At 49.4% G+C, this 19,764-nt stretch overlaps 1 protein-coding gene across 5 annotated transcripts in view; it reads left to right on the top strand.

Moving 5' to 3' along the window:
• Positions 1 to 19,764, top strand: part of LOC128422442 (zinc finger protein 665-like) — a 352,200-nt gene that overhangs the window by 322,919 nt on the left and 9,517 nt on the right. The window lies entirely within an intron of this gene.

Below are 19,764 nucleotides of genomic sequence, written 5' to 3'. Positions count from 1 at the left end.
GCTGTGCAGTGGTTCTGCTCCTTCCTCCTGGGCCATGTCCAGAAAGTGGTGTTGGGGGATGAGTGTTCTGACCCCTGGGTGCTCACTTATGGGGAGCCTCAGGGCTCTGTCCTCTCCCCCATGCTTTTTAATATCTATATGAAGCCACTGGGAGAGATCATCAGGGGTTTTGGGTTGGGTGTTCACCAGTATGTGGTTCTTCTCATTTAAATCGGAACCAGTGAAGGTGGTGAATGCCGTGTGTTGGTGCCTGGAGGTGGTTTGAGGATGGGTGGCGGCTGTGGTTGAATCCTGACAAGACAGAAGTACTGTCCCTGGAGGACAGTCAGATGTGGAGGATTCCCTGGTCCTGAATGGGGTAACTGTGGCCCTAAAGCAGGCACCCTCAACCTGCGGCCCTCCAGATGTTTTGGCCTACAACTCCCATGATCCCTTGCTAACAGGACCAGTGATCAGGGATGATGGGAATTGTAGTCCAAAACATCTGGAGGGCCGAAGGTTGGGGATGCCTGCCCTAAAGGACTAGGTGCACAGCCTGGGGGTCATTTTGGACTCACAGCTGTCCATGGAGGCACAGGTCAGTTCTGTCTGCCAGCTCCATCTGGTACACTGGATGAGACCCTCCCTGCCCTCGGACTGTCTCACCAGAGTGGCGCATGCTCTGGTTATCTCCAGTTTGGACTACTGCCATGTGTTCTACATGGGGCTACATTTGAAGGTGACTCAGAAACTGCAACTAATCCAGAATGCGGCAGCTGGGCTAATAACTCGGAGCAGCCGCCGAGACCACATATCACTGGTCCTAAAGGATCTTCCCTGGCTCCTAGGGCATTTCCAATCATAATTCACACTGTTGGTGCTGACCTTTAAAGTGTCATAGTTGCATTTTTCAGGCATAGAATAGTATTGATCTAATGTAGACAGATCATTCCTGGTTTATTGCTTCAAGAAGGTTCTACTCTGTGTGATTCAAAGCTGGAGTTTTCTCTACCTGGAACATTTTAGCTGATAAGGGAGTTTCCTTTCTGCTGAGAGCAGGTGGTGGGATCAGTTGTTATGAGACTATGCTGAACCTTCCTTGATTTTGGTTTAAACTGGAGTGAGCCAGGCTTGTTATCCCGTCCCAATGTTACTCTGACACTGAATTGTTTATAAATTGCAGTATTGAAAGGCGCCTGGTCCCACTTCCTATTCTGCTATTTCAATACTCTGCTTGTGTGCGTCTTACTTGAGTGCTAGATTCAGGCAGCTAGCCGTATTGGTCTGACGCAGTCAAAATTAATAAAAAAAGAATTTCAGAAATAGACTTGAAAGAGAAGTTGCTGAATTACAACTTATTAATAAACTGAAAACTCTGGAGAGACCTGGTCTTAATAGAGATATTGTATTCTTGTCTCATTACACATACTAAAGCTAGTTAGTATGCATACTATCCCATGCTTTTTCCTGTAGGACTAATTGCAGTCATTAACAGTCGTCAACAGCTTTACCATACCCATCTCCTACTACCCTTTTGAGAAAACCCCCACCCCACCCTCCCACTATACATAAGGGTCTGGGGACTTCTCTTTCAGTGTATCTGAAGAAGTTTGCATGCACACCAAAGGTTATACCCAGGACAATCTTAGTTGGTCTCTAAGGAGCTACTGGACAATTCTTTTTATTTACTTGAGTGCTGCTTTGGTATGCCAAGTTAGGTTTTTATTTAAGTTAGGTCTTTGCTATGTTTTGGATCCTGTTATGCTTGTTTGCATTCAGTAATGAATTTATTTGCTGAATAAAATTTTTGCTGCCTCTGAGGGTTTTTTACTACTCAAAAATTTTACGTCAAACTTGCTCTTGAGGTCATTATGGAGGAGCAAGATCTGTAACCTAAAGCCCTCAACAGCCTCTGCCCTGAAGGACCGTCTCCACCCCCATGGTTTAGTCTGGACACTGAGGTCCTCTTCTGAGGGTCTTCTGCTGGTTCCTTCCCGGCGAGAAGCGAGGGTACATGGAATTAGGCAGAGGGTAAGGAAATGGGCAACATTCTGACATTTAGAAGACAGCTGAAGGCAGCCCTGTATCAGGAGGATTTTAATGTTTAATGTTTTACTGTCTTTTATATGTGCTGTAACCTGCCCAGAGTGGCTGGGGAAACCCAACCAGATGGGCAGGATATAAATAGTACAGCCATTCTTATCATGTTGTGATGTTTTGTAATTATTTTGGAATTCGTACTGCAATATCAACTCACAAAATGTTACGGGTGGAGAAAATCACAGGGTTGCCGTACACTGTAATCCCACCCACAAACTCTCATTCACATACAGTCTGTAAATTTGGGAAGGTCACACACCTCACCTGTGCTAATACTGGCAGTCTTTGGCCTGCACAGGCACACCCGGTGTGTAGAGCCTCCAGCCCCAGGCACTGTCTATCCTGAAAATGGGACCTTTGACTGTGAAGATTCATGCAATGGCTATTGCAAGATGATGATGGATTGTACCTCAGCTTGTCAGTCACTCTGACACTGCCTACAAAGAATAAGAGGAACAGAAATGCTTTTGAGGTGCAACTTCTATATCAGCCCTGAGAGCCATTCCATGGACTCTGCACCCCTGTTTCTGATGACAGGTGTACATTATCCTCACCCTCAGCGGAAAAGACCTTAAAGATGGAAGCCTGAGAGAGAGGAAAAGGTTTCTGGCTGCTTCCTGGGTGGGATTGCGGAAACCAAGAGCCGCTTCTGAGCAGGCTTCTCCCCTCCCCTCTTCCTCTCGGGATTTCCTCTCCTCTCCAGGGGACCAATGGTTGGACTGGGCAGAAGCGCTGTGTCTGGACAGGGCAGGGGCTTATGGGGCAGGAAGAGGATGGAGTTTGCAGGAAGGAATGGGAGGGGGGACACGACCCCCCACTTTCCAGTGATCCCTCTGGTTGCCTTGAAGGGGTGGCCGATAATTGGGTGGGAGGGAGAAGCCAAGACAATCCCCACCGGCGCCAAGATGGAGACGTGTCCCCAAAGACTGGTCTACCTAGCTCCCCCCCCCCCCGGATTGCTGCCCTTCCCTGCCCCAGGGATGTTCCCCCTCCCCACTTCCTCGATTCCCTCCCTCTGTCCCAGAGTCTCCCCTGCACCCAGAGGCCCCGCGCCCCTTGGCGCGGCTCACCGCTCGCCCTGCGCCTCCATCTCTCCGTCCAGAAGGGCCCCCCAAGACGAGCAGGGGAGGGACGGGGGTTCTCTATCCAGGCGTCCCTCACTCCCATTAACCCTTTCATGGCCCACCTCTCTCCGCGCGGAACCCACAGCGCCCCAGTGATGCCTAAGCGGGGGAAATGGGGCGAGGGCGCTTCGCTGGGATCCCCTGAATGGGTGGTGCATGGCCCCCCCGCCAAGGCACCCAAGGGGCCAAGGAAAGCCCCCTTCGCAGCACGCGCGCAGGGATCCAGGCCCCACGGAAGGCGCTTGGGGGAGCTGGAGGGGGTCTCTGGGTCCTTCTCTCCCCTCCCCCCGCGACCCCTTTACCTCTTTGTCCTCGCTCCCGATTCTCCTTTCCTTTCCTGCAACATCCACGGAGGGGGGGGTCCTGCCGCCCCTCCTTCCCTTTCCAAAAGCGCGCGCCCCTAGAGCTATGGAGCAGAGCAGCAATCCGGCGTAGAAGCTCCACTTGCGGACGAAGCAAGCAGTTTGAGAGGGGGGGCTCTCTCCCCTCATTCCAGAAACAGAAGCCGGATTGCGGGGAGGAGGAGCAGAAGGAAAAGGTGCAACATACCGGGGGGGGTGTTTGAGGGTTTGGGGGCGGCGTGAAAGCAGGTTGTGACGGGAAGCGAGGGAAAGAATTGTTTTTCCCCTCCCCTCTTACTAGGAGAGCGCGGGAGGGGCTGATCCAGGCAATCCAGCTGCAAAGTGGGGTCCCCCCCTACAATGTTTACATTGCAAAATCCTTCCCTCCCCCCCACCCACGCCATGATCTTAGATCCATTCCATGTTTTTGGTATTTGTGCACATTGAGCAGCGGGTTGGACTCTGTGACTCCTGTGTTACGGGGAAAATAGGGCTTGGGCTTTTGCACACACACACACCCCAACACAATTCTTCCCTTGTGTCTCCCTCAGAGGCGACACAATGAGGCCAGGAAGAAAGCAAGGCAGCTGTTGATCTGTTTGCGCGCAGAGCCCCCCCCCCATGCGAGGAGTGAAGCAGCCCAGAACTAAAGCGCGTTGCAATTTGGACACCCTCAGATAATCGCCCCCCCCCGTCACAGAGAGAGCACCCCAAAAACATCCCCGGTTGCGCCACAAAGTGAGTTGTATATGGAAATCAGCTCAGACTCCATGTTTTGGCAACATGACAAGTCTGTCTGTCAACCGGGATGCCTGAGGATTCCTGCTCCCTGCCTTTTCCTGGCCAGCCTGAGAGATCACTGGAAAGGGCGGATTTCTTGACTCCAGAATCCAACATCGCAGACCCGTTTCATTCAAGCCTAGAGACCTGCTCTTTGGCCCAGTCTGCTTGGATCATATGGATCATCAATGGGTCATATGGATCATCACTGGATCATCCATGATGTCATACCCATCTCACGGAGGGGGGGGGGCTCAGGAAGAATCTCCTGCCGCGTGACTGGGGGAGTCTGGAGGCTGACGGGGGTCAGACAGGGCTGCTGTTTTGCTCTCCTTACTATTTCAGCTCAGGTTTTCCTGGCAGAAGTTACATTTCATCAAGAAATGGGTGGGTTCATTGAGGAAACGGGGCTACATTGCAAAGAGGCAAACGTGTCTACTTTGTTACCACCCAGTGAGTTGAGTTGCAAAGGCCATTTGCAGAAAGGCTCCTATTGTATCACCTGCGGCTACATGTTTTGATCTTTTTGCGGAAATGTTTTCGTCGGGCTGAGACCATTTAGGGCTTTCAAGGTCAGCACCAACACTTTGAATGGTGATCAGAAACGGATCTAGAGCCAGTGAGGATTTCTTAGGACCCGTGTTCAGGGGCCAGCTGTTCAGCTGCTGTCCAAAACTGAAGGTATCCCTTGCCGGAAGTAATCCATAAGCCTCTCGTCCTCCGTCTTCTCGGGATGCCATTGCAGCGCGATGCTCCTGCTCTCGGGAGAGGGAGAGGCGTGAGTTGGGTGCGCTCGGCTTGCCAAGGGTTAAATGGAAACAAGCTAGATTCCTAGAGAGGAAAGTAAGACGGGGGGGGCAGGGTCCTCCAGAGCGAAAGCCCAATCCCTCCCTTTCCTGCAAGAAGTCGAGGTTGTCCGCAGATGGAAACATTCAGACATGAAATATACCCTGGTCCCTAAAACCTCACTGGTGCAAGGAAGGAAGGAAGGAAGGAAGGAAGGAAGGAAGGAAGGAAGGAAGGAAGGAAGGAAGGAAGGAAGGCAGAGAAGAGAAAGCACTTCCTCTAGCAGGGCAGAATAAAACCTGTGGAACTCCCTCCCACAAGAGGCAGAGGCCACCAATCAAGGTGGTTTAAAAGAGGAGGAGGCCAATCTGTGGTGGAGGAGGAGGAGGACAGGGTGATGGGTGGCTCCTCTGCTCTGTCTCCCCTCTAGGAGGGAGCCCTCTGGCCTGATCCTGCAGGGCTCATTTTCTCCTCCAGTGCTTAGTGTTGGGATGCAGCCAAGGAACTGGGGGCAAATGGCAGCCCCCCAGCTGTGCTGGGCGATCTCCAGCCCTTGGATCAGCATGAAACTGCAACCTGAGCTTCGGAAGCTGGGCATGCACACTCAGCAGAGTAAAGGCACAAGAGAAGTGGCTGGAGAGGCATATGTGAGCAGATTTACAAGCAGTTTATTCAGCACACATCAGGACCAAGGAATCATCTCTGCTCTCCCTCATGTCCAAAGCAAGACAGCACCCCACCCGAGGCACCACTTTAGCTAATGAGGCCTCCTGCTGCTGCCACACCGCCGGAGCACGATTTCTGTTCTCATCCTGAAGCAAAGTTCTTAACCCGAAGTACTATTTCTGGGTTAGCAGAGTCTGTAACCTGAAGCGTCTGTAACGCAAGGTACCACTGTACTCTCATAGAAAGGCGAGTCCTACTTTATTTGCTTTTGAGTGCACACAGATGCACCCGTCTTGAGTAAAGCAACTCCAGGGCAGGAGGAGAGTAGGGGCCACGTGTAGAGCAAGTCCCACACTGAGGTCAAAAACACACAGAGAAGCAGCAGGACTTCTTCGGTAATAATTTACTGAGCTTTCAAAGCATACAGTTCTCACTGGGTCCCCAGTGAGGCACAAAACTTAGCTCCTGAGAGGAAATCCAGTTTCAGCCGTAAAGAAATAGAGCACACAGGATATCTAAGTCAGCACACAAACCGGCAGAAGGGAGCAAGGGAGGAAAGAGGCTGGAAGGACACAGGGCAATGGAGGTGTGTCTTTCGCTTCCTGTCTTCTGGGAGGGAAGTCAGCAACTCGGCATATTCAGGGGCTTCACAAAGCAAAGCTTTCTGCCGGCTGCTTCCAGGCAAATGGGCATCCCAGAAACACACACTGTGATCTGTGGTGTGTTGCCATATCAGTTGTTTTTGAAAGGTTATCACGATGTGGTCTAGAAACCAGTTTGGAACAATATATCGCCCAGCTTTAATCCTCACTGACCACCAGCAATCCAGATAAACCCTCACCCCTTCTCTATTGAAAGGTACTTTACATCTTAGATTATAATCACATTGTTTGACATTGCCTTCAATATTTCATTACTATACAGTTTTACACATAAATACCAGAACTTCACATACACAAAATGTGTTCAAGACTGATTTCCTGCCGAGTTCATTTCTGTGAAGAAAAGAGTGGACTCTGAGAGGAAGATGTCCCACACTCCAGACACCAAAATGGGATCTTCCATGTGAGAGTCCCTGGATGTTCCTTAAACACTCCATTGTAAATAAAGCACTTTTGCAATCTTTTCATTTAAACTGCTTCTCCTCTCTGAGTTTGTGGATGGTTTGAAGGGTTTCAATTCCTAAAGTTCTTCCTGTCCGTGAGTCTGTTGATTTAGAATTTCCACTAGGACTCAACCTCTATCTACTTTCCTGATATTTATAAGGTTTGTGTTTTGTGTGAGTTTGTTGACATAAATCAAGGGTTCCTCTCTGACTGAAGCTCCTTCCACAGTGCATACATTTAAATGGTTTCTCCGCTGTGTGTCTGCTGATGTCTTCTAAGGGTTCCACTCTGACTGAAGCTCTTTTCACACTCCATGCATTTAAATGGTTTCTCCCCTGTGTGAGTCCGTTGATGTCCTCTAAGGTTTCCATTATCACTAAAGCTCTTTCCACACTCTATACATTTATATGGTTTCTCCCCTGTGTGAGTCTGTTGATGTCTTCTAAGGCTTCCATTATCACTAAAGCTCTTTCCACACTCTATACATTTATATGGTTTCTCCCCTGTGTGAGTCCGCTGGTGTAATTTAAAGTATCCATTACTACTGAAGCACTTTCCACAATCTATACATTTATATGGTTTCTCCCCTGTGTGAGTCCGTTGATGTCTTCTAAGGCTTCCATTAACACTAAAGCTCTTTCCACACTCTATACATTTATATGGTTTCTCCCCTGTGTGAGTCCGTTGATGTCTTCTAAGGGTTCCTCTCTGACTGAAGCTCTTTTCACACTCCATGCATTTAAATGATTTCTCCCCTGTGTGAGTCCGTTGATGTTCCCTAAGGTTTCCACTATAACTAAAGCTCTTTCCACACTCTATACATTTATATGGTTTCTCCCCTGTGTGAGTCCGCTGGTGTAATTTAAAGCATCCATTACTACTGAAGCACTTTCCACACTCTATACATTTATATGGTTTCTCCCCTGTGTGAGTCCGTTGATGTTTTTTAAGGTCTGCATTCTGACTGAAGCTCTTTCCACACTCCATGCATTTAAATGGTTTCTCCCCTGTGTGAGTCCGTTGATGTGTTCTAAGGTTTCCATTATCACTAAAGCTCATTCCGCACTCTATACATTTATATGGTTTCTCCCCTGTGTGAGTCCGTTGATGTGTTCTAAGGCTTCCATTAACACTAAAGCTCTTTCCACACTCTATACATTTATATGGTTTCTCCCCTGTGTGAGTCCGTTGATGTCTTCTAAGGCTTCCATTATCACTAAAGCTCATTCCGCACTCTATACATTTATATGGTTTCTCCCCTGTGTGAGTCCGTTGATGTGTTCTAAGGCTTCCATTATCACTAAAGCTCATTCCGCACTCTATACATTTATATGGTTTCTCCCCTGTGTGAGTCCGCTGGTGTAATTTAAAGTATCCATTACTACTGAAGCACTTTCCACACTCCAGGCATTTAAATGGTTTCTCCCCTGTGTGAGTCCATTGATGTCCTCTAAGGTTTCCATTATCACTAAAGCTCTTTCCACACTCTATACATTTATATGGTTTCTCCCCTGTGTGAGTCCGTTGATGTCTTCTAAGTTTTCCATTATCACTAAAGCTCTTTCCACACTCTATACATTTATATGGTTTCTCCCCTGTGTGAGTCCATTGATGTCTTCTAAGGCTTCCATTATCACTAAAGCTCATTCCGCACTCTATACATTTATATGGTTTCTCCCCTGTGTGAGTCCGTTGATGTGTTCTAAGGCTTCCATTATCACCGAAGCTCATTCCGCACTCTATACATTTATATGGTTTCTCCCCTGTGTGAATCCACTGGTGTAATTTAAGGTCTCCATTACGACTGAAGCACTTTCCGCACTCCAGGCATTTAAATGGTTTCTCCCCTGTGTGAGTCCGTTGATGTGTTCTAAGGTTTCCATTACCAGTAAAGGTCTTTCCGCACTCCAGGCATTTAAATGGTTTCTCCCCTGTGTGAGTCCGTTGATGTCTTCTAAGGTTTCCATTACCAGTAAAGGTCTTTCCGCACTCCAGGCATTTAAATGGTTTCTCCCCTGTGTGAGTCCGTTGATGTGTTCTAAGGTTTCCACTATGAGTGAAACGTTTGCCACACTCCATACCTTTAAATGGTTTCTCCCCTGTTGGAGGTCATTGATGTGAACTATGTGTGCTCATTCAATGAACATAGTCCACATTTCACACATTTTAATTTCTATTCCTAATGGCGGGGGGGAGGTGACCCATCCCCTGGAGTTCTGACTGCCTTCTCCATCTCCTTCTTCAGAGTGGGAGGAAAGGGAATCCTGTTTTGGTTTCAAGGAAGAGAACTAAGGGAAAGAGAACAAATCAAGTTCCATTAGCACCTTCTCCTATTTCAATGTCTCCTTCATACCCTCAACTCCTACCCATGTTCCCATTTTTTAGGAAGTGAAGTTGCAATGTCATCAAATGATAATAATTCATGAGCAACTATCAAAATCCTCAACAAATGTTCATAAAGCAGCTTGATTTTTTAAAGAATGATGTCCTGTCTGATCTCGTGCCCATCTTCTGATGCAGGACTATCCTAAAATGACACAGAAAAGCAGGATATTCAAGGCCAAATGATAAACTGTACTTAGTGGAATATGTAGTACCTTGAAAATGTAGTATTGATTCACTAATGGACTGAGGTTGTGTTATTTCTGGGGACATGAATTTGTTCCTGTTCTGTCTTAAATATCATAATCATACGATGTCATGGGGTGTTAGGGGAGCGGTAGTTCCTTTGGTGGGGGAAATGTCATGCACCTTATGGGGTAATTTATCCACCATTGGTCCCCACCCTGCAGTCAGCTCTCACCTGTGGCTTCCAGAAGCTGTCAGCATGCAACAGAGGCCACAATCCCAGGAACGGCTTCAATCGGCCGGCTAAACCAGGTGAGGATAGCTGATGGGTCTCAAATCCTTGGTTTATTAGGGAATTCTGCTGCAGGTGAAGGCAGGCCCTGGTGGATGGAGAGGATGAGAACAACAGTGAATCCCACAGTCAAGAAAGCAGATTCTGCCCCTGCTGCAGAGGAAAGTGAAGGGCAGATGGGGCTCGTCAACCAGGGAAGGAAGCCCATCGAGAAGGAAAACTCTGGTCGTAATACTTTGCTGCCTCGTGAGTTATCTTCAGAAGAAGAAAAGGCTATGGAGGAAAACCTACACAAATCCAGAGTGGAGTCTCTAAGATAGTTACATGGTGTCCTGCACACCTCCTTCCAGCCACTCTTGCAGCCAAGCTGGTGCCTAACGTACTGCTCTGCTTTCCTTGGGACCATATAAGCAAGGCTGAGAAGGGTGTCTTGTTGTCTAGGCAGCCCAGGGCCCCCAAACACACTGCCCAGGCTTGTAGTGCTGCTAACACATCAGTTTCAGGGGGAGCGATGAACTCAGATCTGTGTATCAGAATCTCTCCAATGTGGAATATGTAAAACAGAAGCACTATTTACATCATACATCAATTAAAAAGTATTCAGAATATTTGTCTTTTGAAGAAAAGGCCACCCAGTATCCGATGGCCCCTTCAAAGCTAATGAAAGTCTTGTGCCTGGAGCCTTTGGGGGTGCAGGACCAGGAAAGCTTCTGCCACCATTATCCTTCCAATTGGGATTTAGGCCTCATCATGCAACAGAAACTGCCCTGGTTGTGCTCGTTGATAATCTCGGATGCGCTAGAGTCTGAGGGGAAAGCTATTTCCTGGTTCTGCTAGATCTCTCAGTGGCTTTGGAGACCTTTGGCCATGGTGTCCTTCTGGACCCTCGAGGAGAGCTGGGGAAATGGTTATGCAGTGGTTCCGCTCCTTCCTCCTGGGCCATGTCCAGAAATTGATGTTGGGGCATGGGTGTTCAGACCCCTGGGCTCTCACTTGTGGGGTGCCTCAGGGCTCCGTCCTCTCCCCCATGCTTTTTAATATCTATATGAAGCTGGTGGGAGAGATCATCAGGGGTTTTGGGCTGGGTGTTCACCAGTATGTGGGTGATACCCAGCTCTTCTTCTCATTTAAATTGGAACCAGTGAAGGTGGTGAATGCCCTGTGTTGGTGCCTGGAGGTGGTTTGAGGATGGGTGGCGGCTAACAGATTGAGGTTGAATCCTGACAAGACAGAAGTACTGTCCCTGGGGAACAAGGGGTGGGCAGGTGTGGGGGACCCCCTGGTCCTGAATGGGGTAACTATGGCCCTAAAGGACCAGGTGCACAGCCTAGTGGTCATTTTGGACTCACAGCTGACCATGGAGGCGCAGCTCAATTCTGTGTCCAGGGCAGCTGTCTAGCAGCTCCATCTGGAACACAGGCTGAGACCCTCCTTCCCCGCACACTGTCTCGCCAGAGTGGTGCATGCTCTGGTTGTTTCCGGCTTGGACTACTGCTATGTGGTCTACATGGGGCTACCTTAGAAGGTTACCCAAAACTGCAACTGAATGGGAGCAGCCACCGAGACCACATATCACTGCTCCTAAAGGATCTTTCCTGGCTCCCAGCACATTTTCAAGCACAATTCAAATTGTTAGTGCTGATCTTTAAATTGTCATGGTTGCATTTTCCAGGCATAGAAAAATATTGATCTAATACAGGCTTCCTGAAACTTGGCAGTTTCCTTTCTGCTGAGAGCTGGTGGTGGGATAAGTTGCGATGAGGTTATGAAGAACCTTTCTTGTTTTGGGGAACCAGATGAAGCTGGTTTAAACTGGAGTGAGCCAGGCTTGTTATCCAGTCCCAAGGTTACTCTGACATTTAATAGAATATAAATTACAAGGCCGAAAGGCACCTGGTCCCACTTCCTAGTCTGCTATTTCTCTACTCTGCTTGTGTGATTCATACTTGAGTGCTGTTTTGGTATGCTGAGTTAGGGTTTTACATAAGTTAAGTTTTTGCTATTTTTTGGATCCTGTTATGCTTCTTTGCCTTCAGTAATAAATTTATTTGCTGAATGAGATCGTTATGGAGCAGCAAGATCTGCAACCTAAAGCCCTCAACAGCCTCGGCCCTGTAGACCTGAAGGAGCATCTCCCCCAAAATCGCTCAATCTGGACAGGGAGGTGGTCCTTCGAAGGTCTTCTGCTGATTCCCCCCCCCCTGCGAGAAGCGAAGTTACAGGGAAGCAGGCAGAGGGCGAGGAAATGGGCAACATTCTGACATTTAGACCAGCTGGTAAAAGGGATTCAGGTCGGAGCTAAACAATACAAGTTGAAAGCGTTTGCAGATGATCTAGTTTTAACTCTGCAAGAGCCAGACACTAGTACGAAAAAAGTTTTGGAGATAATACAAGTTTTTGGTCGAGTGGCAGGTTTTAAGTTAAATAAACAAAAAACAAAGGTATTGGGAAAGAACTTAACGGTGGAAGAAAGAGAGAAGTTTCAAAGTGAAACTGGATTAATGGTAGCAAATAAGGTGAAATATCTAGGGGTTAATCTAACAACTAAGAATGTGAACTTATTTAAAGATAACTATGAGAAATGCTGGACAGAAATTAAGAAAGATTTGGAAATATGGTCAAATTTGAGACTTTCCTTGTTAGGTAGAATTGCTGTTATTAAGATGAATGTTTTGCCAAGAATGTTGTTTTTGTTTCAAACATTGCAGATTGTGGACAGAATGGACTGTTTCAAGAAGTGGCAGAAAGATATATCGAGATTTGTCTGGCAGGGCAAAAAGCCCAGAATAAAATTTAAGATATTAACTGATGCAAAAGAAAGAGGGGGGTTTGCCCTGCCGGATTTAAAACTTTACTATGAAGCAGCAGCTTTTTGCTGGTTGAAAGATTGGCTACTTCTTGAGAACACAGACATTTTGGACCTAGAAGGGTTCAATAATAGATTTGGTTGGCATGGATATATCTGGTATGACAAGGTAAAAATCCACAAAAGTTTCAAAAACCATATTGTTAGGAAAGCATTATATAATGTTTGGATTCGTTATAAAGATTTGTTGGAAAATAAAACCCCTAGGTGGTTGTCACCAATGGAGGCTAAGGAAGTTAAAAAACTTAATATGGAATCTAAATGGCCAAAATATTGGGAAATTGTAGAACAAGAAGGTGGAAATGTGAAATTACAGAGTTATGAGAAAATGAAGTTTAAAGTAAGAGATTGGCTACATTTTTACCAGATAAATGAAGTTTTCAAACAGGATAGGAAAATCGGCTTCCAGGTGGAGAAGTCAAAGTTAGAAACAGAACTGTTAGAACCCAATAGGAAGAACCTGTCTAGAATGTACAACTTGCTGCTGAAATGGAATACACAGGATGAAATGGTTAAATCAGCTATGATTAAATGGGCACAGGACATTGGTCATGACATTATGTTTGCTGACTGGGAACAGTTATGGACCACCGGTATAAAATTTACGGCATGTAATGCCTTAAGAGAGAATATTATGAAAATGATTTATAGGTGGTACATGACCCCAGTCAAGCTTGCAAAAATTTACCATTTGCCCAATAATAAATGTTGGAAATGTAATGAAACTGAAGGCACTTTCTATCACCTTTGGTGGACGTGCCCAAGGATTAAGGTCTTCTGGGAAATGATATATAATGAAATTAAGAAGGTGCTTAAGTGTACCTTTCATAAAAAAAAAGAGGCTTTTCTCCTGGGCATGGTAGGCCAATTGGTGTCAAAGAAAGATAGGATGTTCTTTATGTATGCTACAACAGCAGCGAGAGTTCTACTAGCAAAGTATTGGAAGACACAAGAACTACCCACTCTGGAAGAGTGGCAGACGAAGGTGATCGAGTATATGGGATTAGCAGAGATGACAAGCAGAATCCGTGACCAAGGGAAAGAGACGGCGGAAGAAGATTGGAAGAAATTTAAACTTTATCTTAAAAAAATTTGTAAAATTATTGAGTGTTAAAATGTCATGGGTAAAGCATAACAGATTTGCAGCGATAAATGATTGGATAGGAAAGAAAGAGGTTACAGAAAGGAACTAAATAAGTAATTGGGACCAGGGGTTGCTGGAAAAAAAGTTCAAAACAGGGATGCAGAAAAGGGAGGCATGGGGAAGTCGCTGAAATTGGGTACATGAAAAACTTATGAAATTATACATGTTTATATGTTTGTTTGTTTGTGTTTGTCTTTTGTATTGTTTTATATTATATGTTGAAAAACCAATAAAAATTTTATTAAAAATTTTTTTTAAAAAAAACATTCTGACATTTAGAAGACAGCTGAAGGCAACCCTCTATCGGGAGGTTTTTAATGTCTGATGTTTTACTGCCTTTTCTTTGTACTGGAACCAGGCAGTGGAAGAGAAACTTAAAGATGGAAGCCTGAGAGAGAGGAAAAGGTTCCTGGCTGCTTCCTGGGTGGGATTGCGGAAACGAAGAGCTGCTTCTGAGAAGGCCTCTCCCCTCCCCTCTTCCTGGACAGGGCAGGGGCTTATGGGGGCTTATGAGGTGGGAAGAGGATGGAGGTTACAGGAAGGAGGGGTGGGGGGACTGGACCCCCACTTTTCAGGGATCCCTCTCTGGTCGCCTTGAAGGGGTGGCCGATTCCTGGGTGGGAGGGTGAAGCCTAGGCGGCCCCTCCAGAAAATCCCCGCAGGCGCCACCATGGAGACGTGTCCCCAAAGACTGGTCTTCCTCTCTCCCCCCCACCAGTGCTGCCCTTCCCTGCCCCAGGGATGCTCCCCCTCCCCACTTCCTCGACTCCCTCCCTCTGTCCCAGAGTCTCCCCTGAACCCAGAGGCCCCCCTTGGCGCGGCTCAGCCCTCAGCCCTCATCCCCCATCTTTCCATCCTGAGGGTCCACCCCAAGACGAGCAGATTAGGGACGGGGGTCTCTATCCAGGCGTCCCTCACGCCCGTTAACCCTTTCATGGCCTGGCTTTATCCGTGCGGAGCCCACAGGACCCCAGGAATGCCTGCGCGGGGGAAACGGGCAATGGGGGTCCTCGTGGGGACCCCCTGCGCAGATTCCCCATGTCCGCCGCTGCCAAGGCACCCAAGGGGCCAAGGAAAGCCCCCTTCGCAGCACGCGCGCAGGGATCCAGGCCCCACGGAAGGCGCTTGGGGGAGCTGGAGGGGTCTCTGGATCCTTTTCTCCTCTCTCCTCCGTGACCCCTTTACCTCTTTGTTCTCGCTCCCGATTCTCCTTTCCTTTCCTGCAACATCCACGGGGGGTCCCCTGCCGCCCCTCTTCCCTTTTCCGAAAAGCGCCCCCCCCCCCGAGCTACGCCGCAGAGCAGCAATCCGGCCCAAAAGCTCCACGTCCGGGAGAAGCAGGCAGGTTGGGAGGGGGGCTCTCTCCGCTCATTCCGGAAACAGAAGCCGGATTGGAGGAGGAGGAAGAGGTGCGACATACGGGGGAGGGGTTGAGGGTTGTGGGGGCGGGGTGAGAGGAGGATGTACCGGGAGGGGAGGAATTGAGGGGGGCGAAGGAGAGGAAGGTTTCCCCCTTCCTTCTTCCTTCTGGGGATGAGGAGAGCGGGGAAGGGGCTGATCCCGGCAATCCAGCTGCAAAGTGCGGCCCCCCCTACAATGTTTACACTGAAAATCCTTCCCTCCCCCCGCCCCCCACGCCATGATCTTAGATCCATTCCAGGTTTTAGGTATTGGTGCACACTGAGCAGCGGGTTAGGCTTTGTGACTCCTGTGTTAGGAAAAAAAGTGGCTTTGCTTTTTGCACACAAAGCCCCGACACCCAGGTAAAATTCTTCCTTTGTGTCTCCGTCAGAGGCAAGACAATGAGGCCAGGAAGAAAGCAAGGCAGCTGTTGATCTGTTTGCGCGCAGAGCCCCCCCCCATGCGAGGAGTGAAGCAGCCCAGAACTAAAGCGCGTTGCAATTTGTACATCCTCAAATAATCGACGCCCCCGTCACAGAGAGAGCACCCCAAAAACATCCCCGGTTGCGCCACAAAGTGAGTTGTACATGGAAATCAGCTCAGACTCCATGTTTTGGCAACATGACAAGTCTGTCTGTCAACCGGGATGCCTGACGATTCCTGCTCCCTGCCTTTTCCTGGCCAGCCTGAGAGATCACTGGAAAGGGCGGATTTCTTGACCCCCGAATCCATCATCGCAGACCCGTTTCATTCAGGCCTAGAGATCTGCTCTTTGGACAAGTCTGCTTGGATCATGTGGATCATCAATGGGTCATATGGATCATCACTGGATCATCCATGATGTCATACCCACCTCACGGAGGGGGGGGGGGCTCAGGAAGAATCTCCTGCCGCGTGACTGGGGGAGTCTGGAGGCTGACGGGGGTCAGACAGGGCTCCTCTTTTGCTTTCCTTACTGTCAGGGCTACCCTAGGTCCCAGCTCACAAAGGACCAACGCTGCTTCGTTGTTAAGTATAAAAGTCTTTATTGAAGTTCAGTTTCACTTCCAGAGCCGCAGCGCGCAGCCCCACGTCTAAAGTGTCAGACCACTGATGCTCCGTCTGAGTCTCCTCCCCCCTGACACCAATTTAAGATCCTAGCCTTGCTCCACCTTCTCCGCTGCTCCTTCCTCCTCTGGGTCCGCCTGCCCGCCGGGGTTCCGCCCTTTCTAGCCTCTTCTCCCGCTGATTCCCCTGAGCCTTCTCCCTCCCTCCGGCGGGCTTTAGGAGCTGGTTCCCCATCCGGGTCTCCTGCTGTTCCGCGCGCCTGCACATTTGAACTTGGCGCGCGCGCCCAGCCAGCAGCTTTCCTCCTGACCGTTTCACTGCTGCTGCCACTGCTTCCCCCTTCGGGGGGGCTAGCTGCAACTGACCTCCCTTCCGTTCCCCCACTCTCCGATGGAGGCGTGGTCAGCCCTGACTCCCTCTCTGGAGGAGACGCTGGCCCTGACACATGTGACTCCTCCCCCCCACTATGCTCTGGTGGGGAAACTGGTCCCGATCCTCCACTGCTGCTTTGGGGTTCCCCTCTGGCTCCTTGTTTCTGGTGCGTCCCCCCTGGGACCCCCCTTGCCCTGACCATCGGCGCCCCCTTCTGGGAATCTTCTGATTCGCTGGAGAAGCTCATGGAATCTCTCGGGCCACTGTCATACTCCCCTACGCTGCCCTCAGATTCTTCCCCTTCGCTCTCCCAATCCTCTCTCCCCAGTGCTCCTGCTCCTGATTCCCTGACACTTACTATTTCAGCTCAGGTTTTACTGAAATGGGTGGATTCATTGAGGAAACGGGGCTAAGCGAAAGCATCCGTTGAAAAGAGGCAAATGTGTATACTTTGTTACCACCCAGTGAGTTGAGTTGCAAAGGCCATTTGCAGAAAGGCTCCTATTGTATCACCTGCGGCTACATGTTTTGATCTTTTTGCGGAAATGTTTTCCTCGGGCTGAGACCATTTGGGGCTTTCAAGGTCAGCGCCAGCACTTTGAATGGTGCTCGGAAACGGACCGGGAGCCAGTGAAGATTTCTTAGGACCCGTGTTCAGGGGCCAGCTGTTAGGGGGCCAGCTGTTCAACTGCTGTCCAAAACTGAATGTATCCCTTGCCGGAAGTAATCCATAAACCTCTCCTGCTCCGCCTTCTCGGGATGCAATTGCTGCGCGATTCTCCGGCTCTCGAGAGAGGGAGAGGCGTGAGTTGGGTGCGCTCGGCTTGCCAAGGGTTAAACGGAATCGAGCTAGATTCCTAGACAGGAAAGTAAGACGGGGGGGGGGCAGGGTCCTCCAGAGCGAAAGCCCAATCCCTCCCTTTCCTGCAAGAAGTCGGGCGTGTGGGGGTCCCGTTGGTTCGGCTCTGCAGAGGCTGCCTGGAGGCACCTGCTGGGATCCGGTGAGTCTCCTCTCTCCCAGGATAGGGCCCATGGGGAGAGCGGGGGGTCCCAGCGCTGCATGGCAAGAGGGGGGCAAGTCAGGGCGCGGAGGGTCGCAGGAGGGCGGCAGCTCTGCACTTCCTTTGCATGGATGCGCTGCTGACCCCTTGGATCCAGGAGCGCTGAAATGCATGCAGAGAAACCCCATTCAGATGTATGGATCAGTCCCCTTTTATGACAGAGGTTGTCCGCGGATGGAAACATTCGGACATGAAATATACCCTGGTCCCTAAAACCTCACTGGTGCAAGGAAGGAAGGAAGGAAGGCAGAGAAGAGAAAGCGCTTCCTCTTGCAGGACAGAGTAAAACCTGTGGAACTCCCTCCCACAAGAGGCAGAGGCCACCAATAAAGGTGGCGTTAAAAGAGGAGGAGGCCAATCTGTGGAGGAGGAGGAGAGGGCAATGGGTGGCTCCTCTTCTCTGTCTCCCCTATAGGAGGGAGGCCTCTGGCCTGATCCTGCAGGGCCCATTTTCTCCTCCAGTGCTCAGTTCCTCCAGATGCAAGCGTGGCCTCTGAGATTGCCTGGGGTTGAGCTAGATGATCCTTGGGGTGCCATCCACCTCTACAGTTCTATGAAAGCACCACTGGAGGTCTCACAAGCCAAGGCATTGAGAGCAGGAGAGGTCCTGCTGGAAAGGAAACAACCAGTGCAACTGTTTTAAAACAGGAATCCAATGTGTTTATTCTGGGGGGACTCAGTGGGGAGGGGTAGACCCCTGGATGCCGCCTTGATCTCCTTGGACAAAGTGGTGGGAGAGAAATGCCATTCATAAAGAGAGGCAGCCCAGCCAATCATCTGGCTGCTGCATTTTGGGCCAGTTCCCGAGTCGCCTTCAAGGGCAGTTCCACACAGAGAGCATTGCAACCATCCCATCTGGTGCAGAGCAGGAAAGACCAGGGCCATGTCCTCTCTGTCCCTAAAGGTCTGTGGGGTGGGGAACTAGCCTGAGCTGGACATGGGCACCTGAGCCTCAAGCGACCATGATGGACCCAGGAGTGCCCTCAGGTATTCATTACTGGGGAGGGGGCATGTTAAGCAATGTAACATCATCATCATTATTGCTTGTTCCCTGCCCATCACCCGAATTTCCAAGAGCAGATTACAAAATTTAAAAAACAGCAATAAGAACAGTTGAAAACACATTACACGCTTAGAAAGGCGAGTCCCACTTTATTTGCTTTCGAGTGTTGTTGTCCTTTGACCCCACCCACATGTCATTTGGCCCTCAGAAGTTAGCCAGATAAGGGAATAAATGTGCTCTGAATGGGGTTGGGCAGGAGACAACTCTTGAGGAGTCCTGAGTTAGGACCTCCACCATAACCCAATGCTCAGATAACACTCAGTACAAATGAGTCACTTGTCAATCACAGTTCTGACTTCATTCCTTGACTGAAAACTCTGAAAGGCAGCAGCAACCAGGCTGATTCATCTCTCAGAAAGACCAACAGTTCCCTGCACATTTTGCATGGTCACTTTCCCTCTAGGAGGGCTGGAGACTTACCGTATTTTTCTCTCCATAAGACACACTTTTTCCCTCCTAAAAAGGGGAAATGTGTGTGCGTCTTATGGAGCGAATGCAGGCGGGAGGCAGGCAGAAAACACCCCCAAGAGCCGCACATACGCTCCGCCCGGCTCTTGCAGGCTTTTCCCCGAGGAGGGAGGAGGGACTGACGTGGCCAGTCAGTCCCTTCTCCCTCCTCGTAGAAAAGCCCGCAGGAGCCGTGCACCCTTTAAAGAGCGTGCGGCTCTTGCTGGCTTTTGTGGGAGGTGGGGGAAGGGACAGAGGGCAGCCCCTCAGTCCCTTCCCCCACCTCCTGGAAAAGCTCCCAAGAGCCACACTCCCTTTCACTAGCCGCGTGGAGCATGTGTGCGGCTCTTGGGGGCTTCTCCCTCCTGGGGAAAAGCCTGCAAGCGCCAAAAACACGCTCCACGCGGCTCGTGAAAGGGAGCGCTGAGCAGAGCCTGGGATGCATACAGGCTCTGCTCAGAGCTCCCTTTAAAAATATTTTTTTTCTTGCATCCCCTTCTAAAAACTAGGTGTGCCTTATGCTCTGGTGCATTTTATGGAGCGAAAAATACGTTTTCCTTCTCCTTTCTAAAGAAACCTCAAGAGTCTGGGTTGTGGTGCAGTCCAGAGCTGGCTCTTCCA

This window comes from Podarcis raffonei, chromosome 10, assembly GCF_027172205.1.
Source record: "Podarcis raffonei isolate rPodRaf1 chromosome 10, rPodRaf1.pri, whole genome shotgun sequence".
In the NCBI taxonomy this organism is placed as follows: Eukaryota; Metazoa; Chordata; class Lepidosauria; order Squamata; family Lacertidae; genus Podarcis; species Podarcis raffonei.
This window is presented reverse-complemented; position numbering and strand designations above follow the sequence as displayed.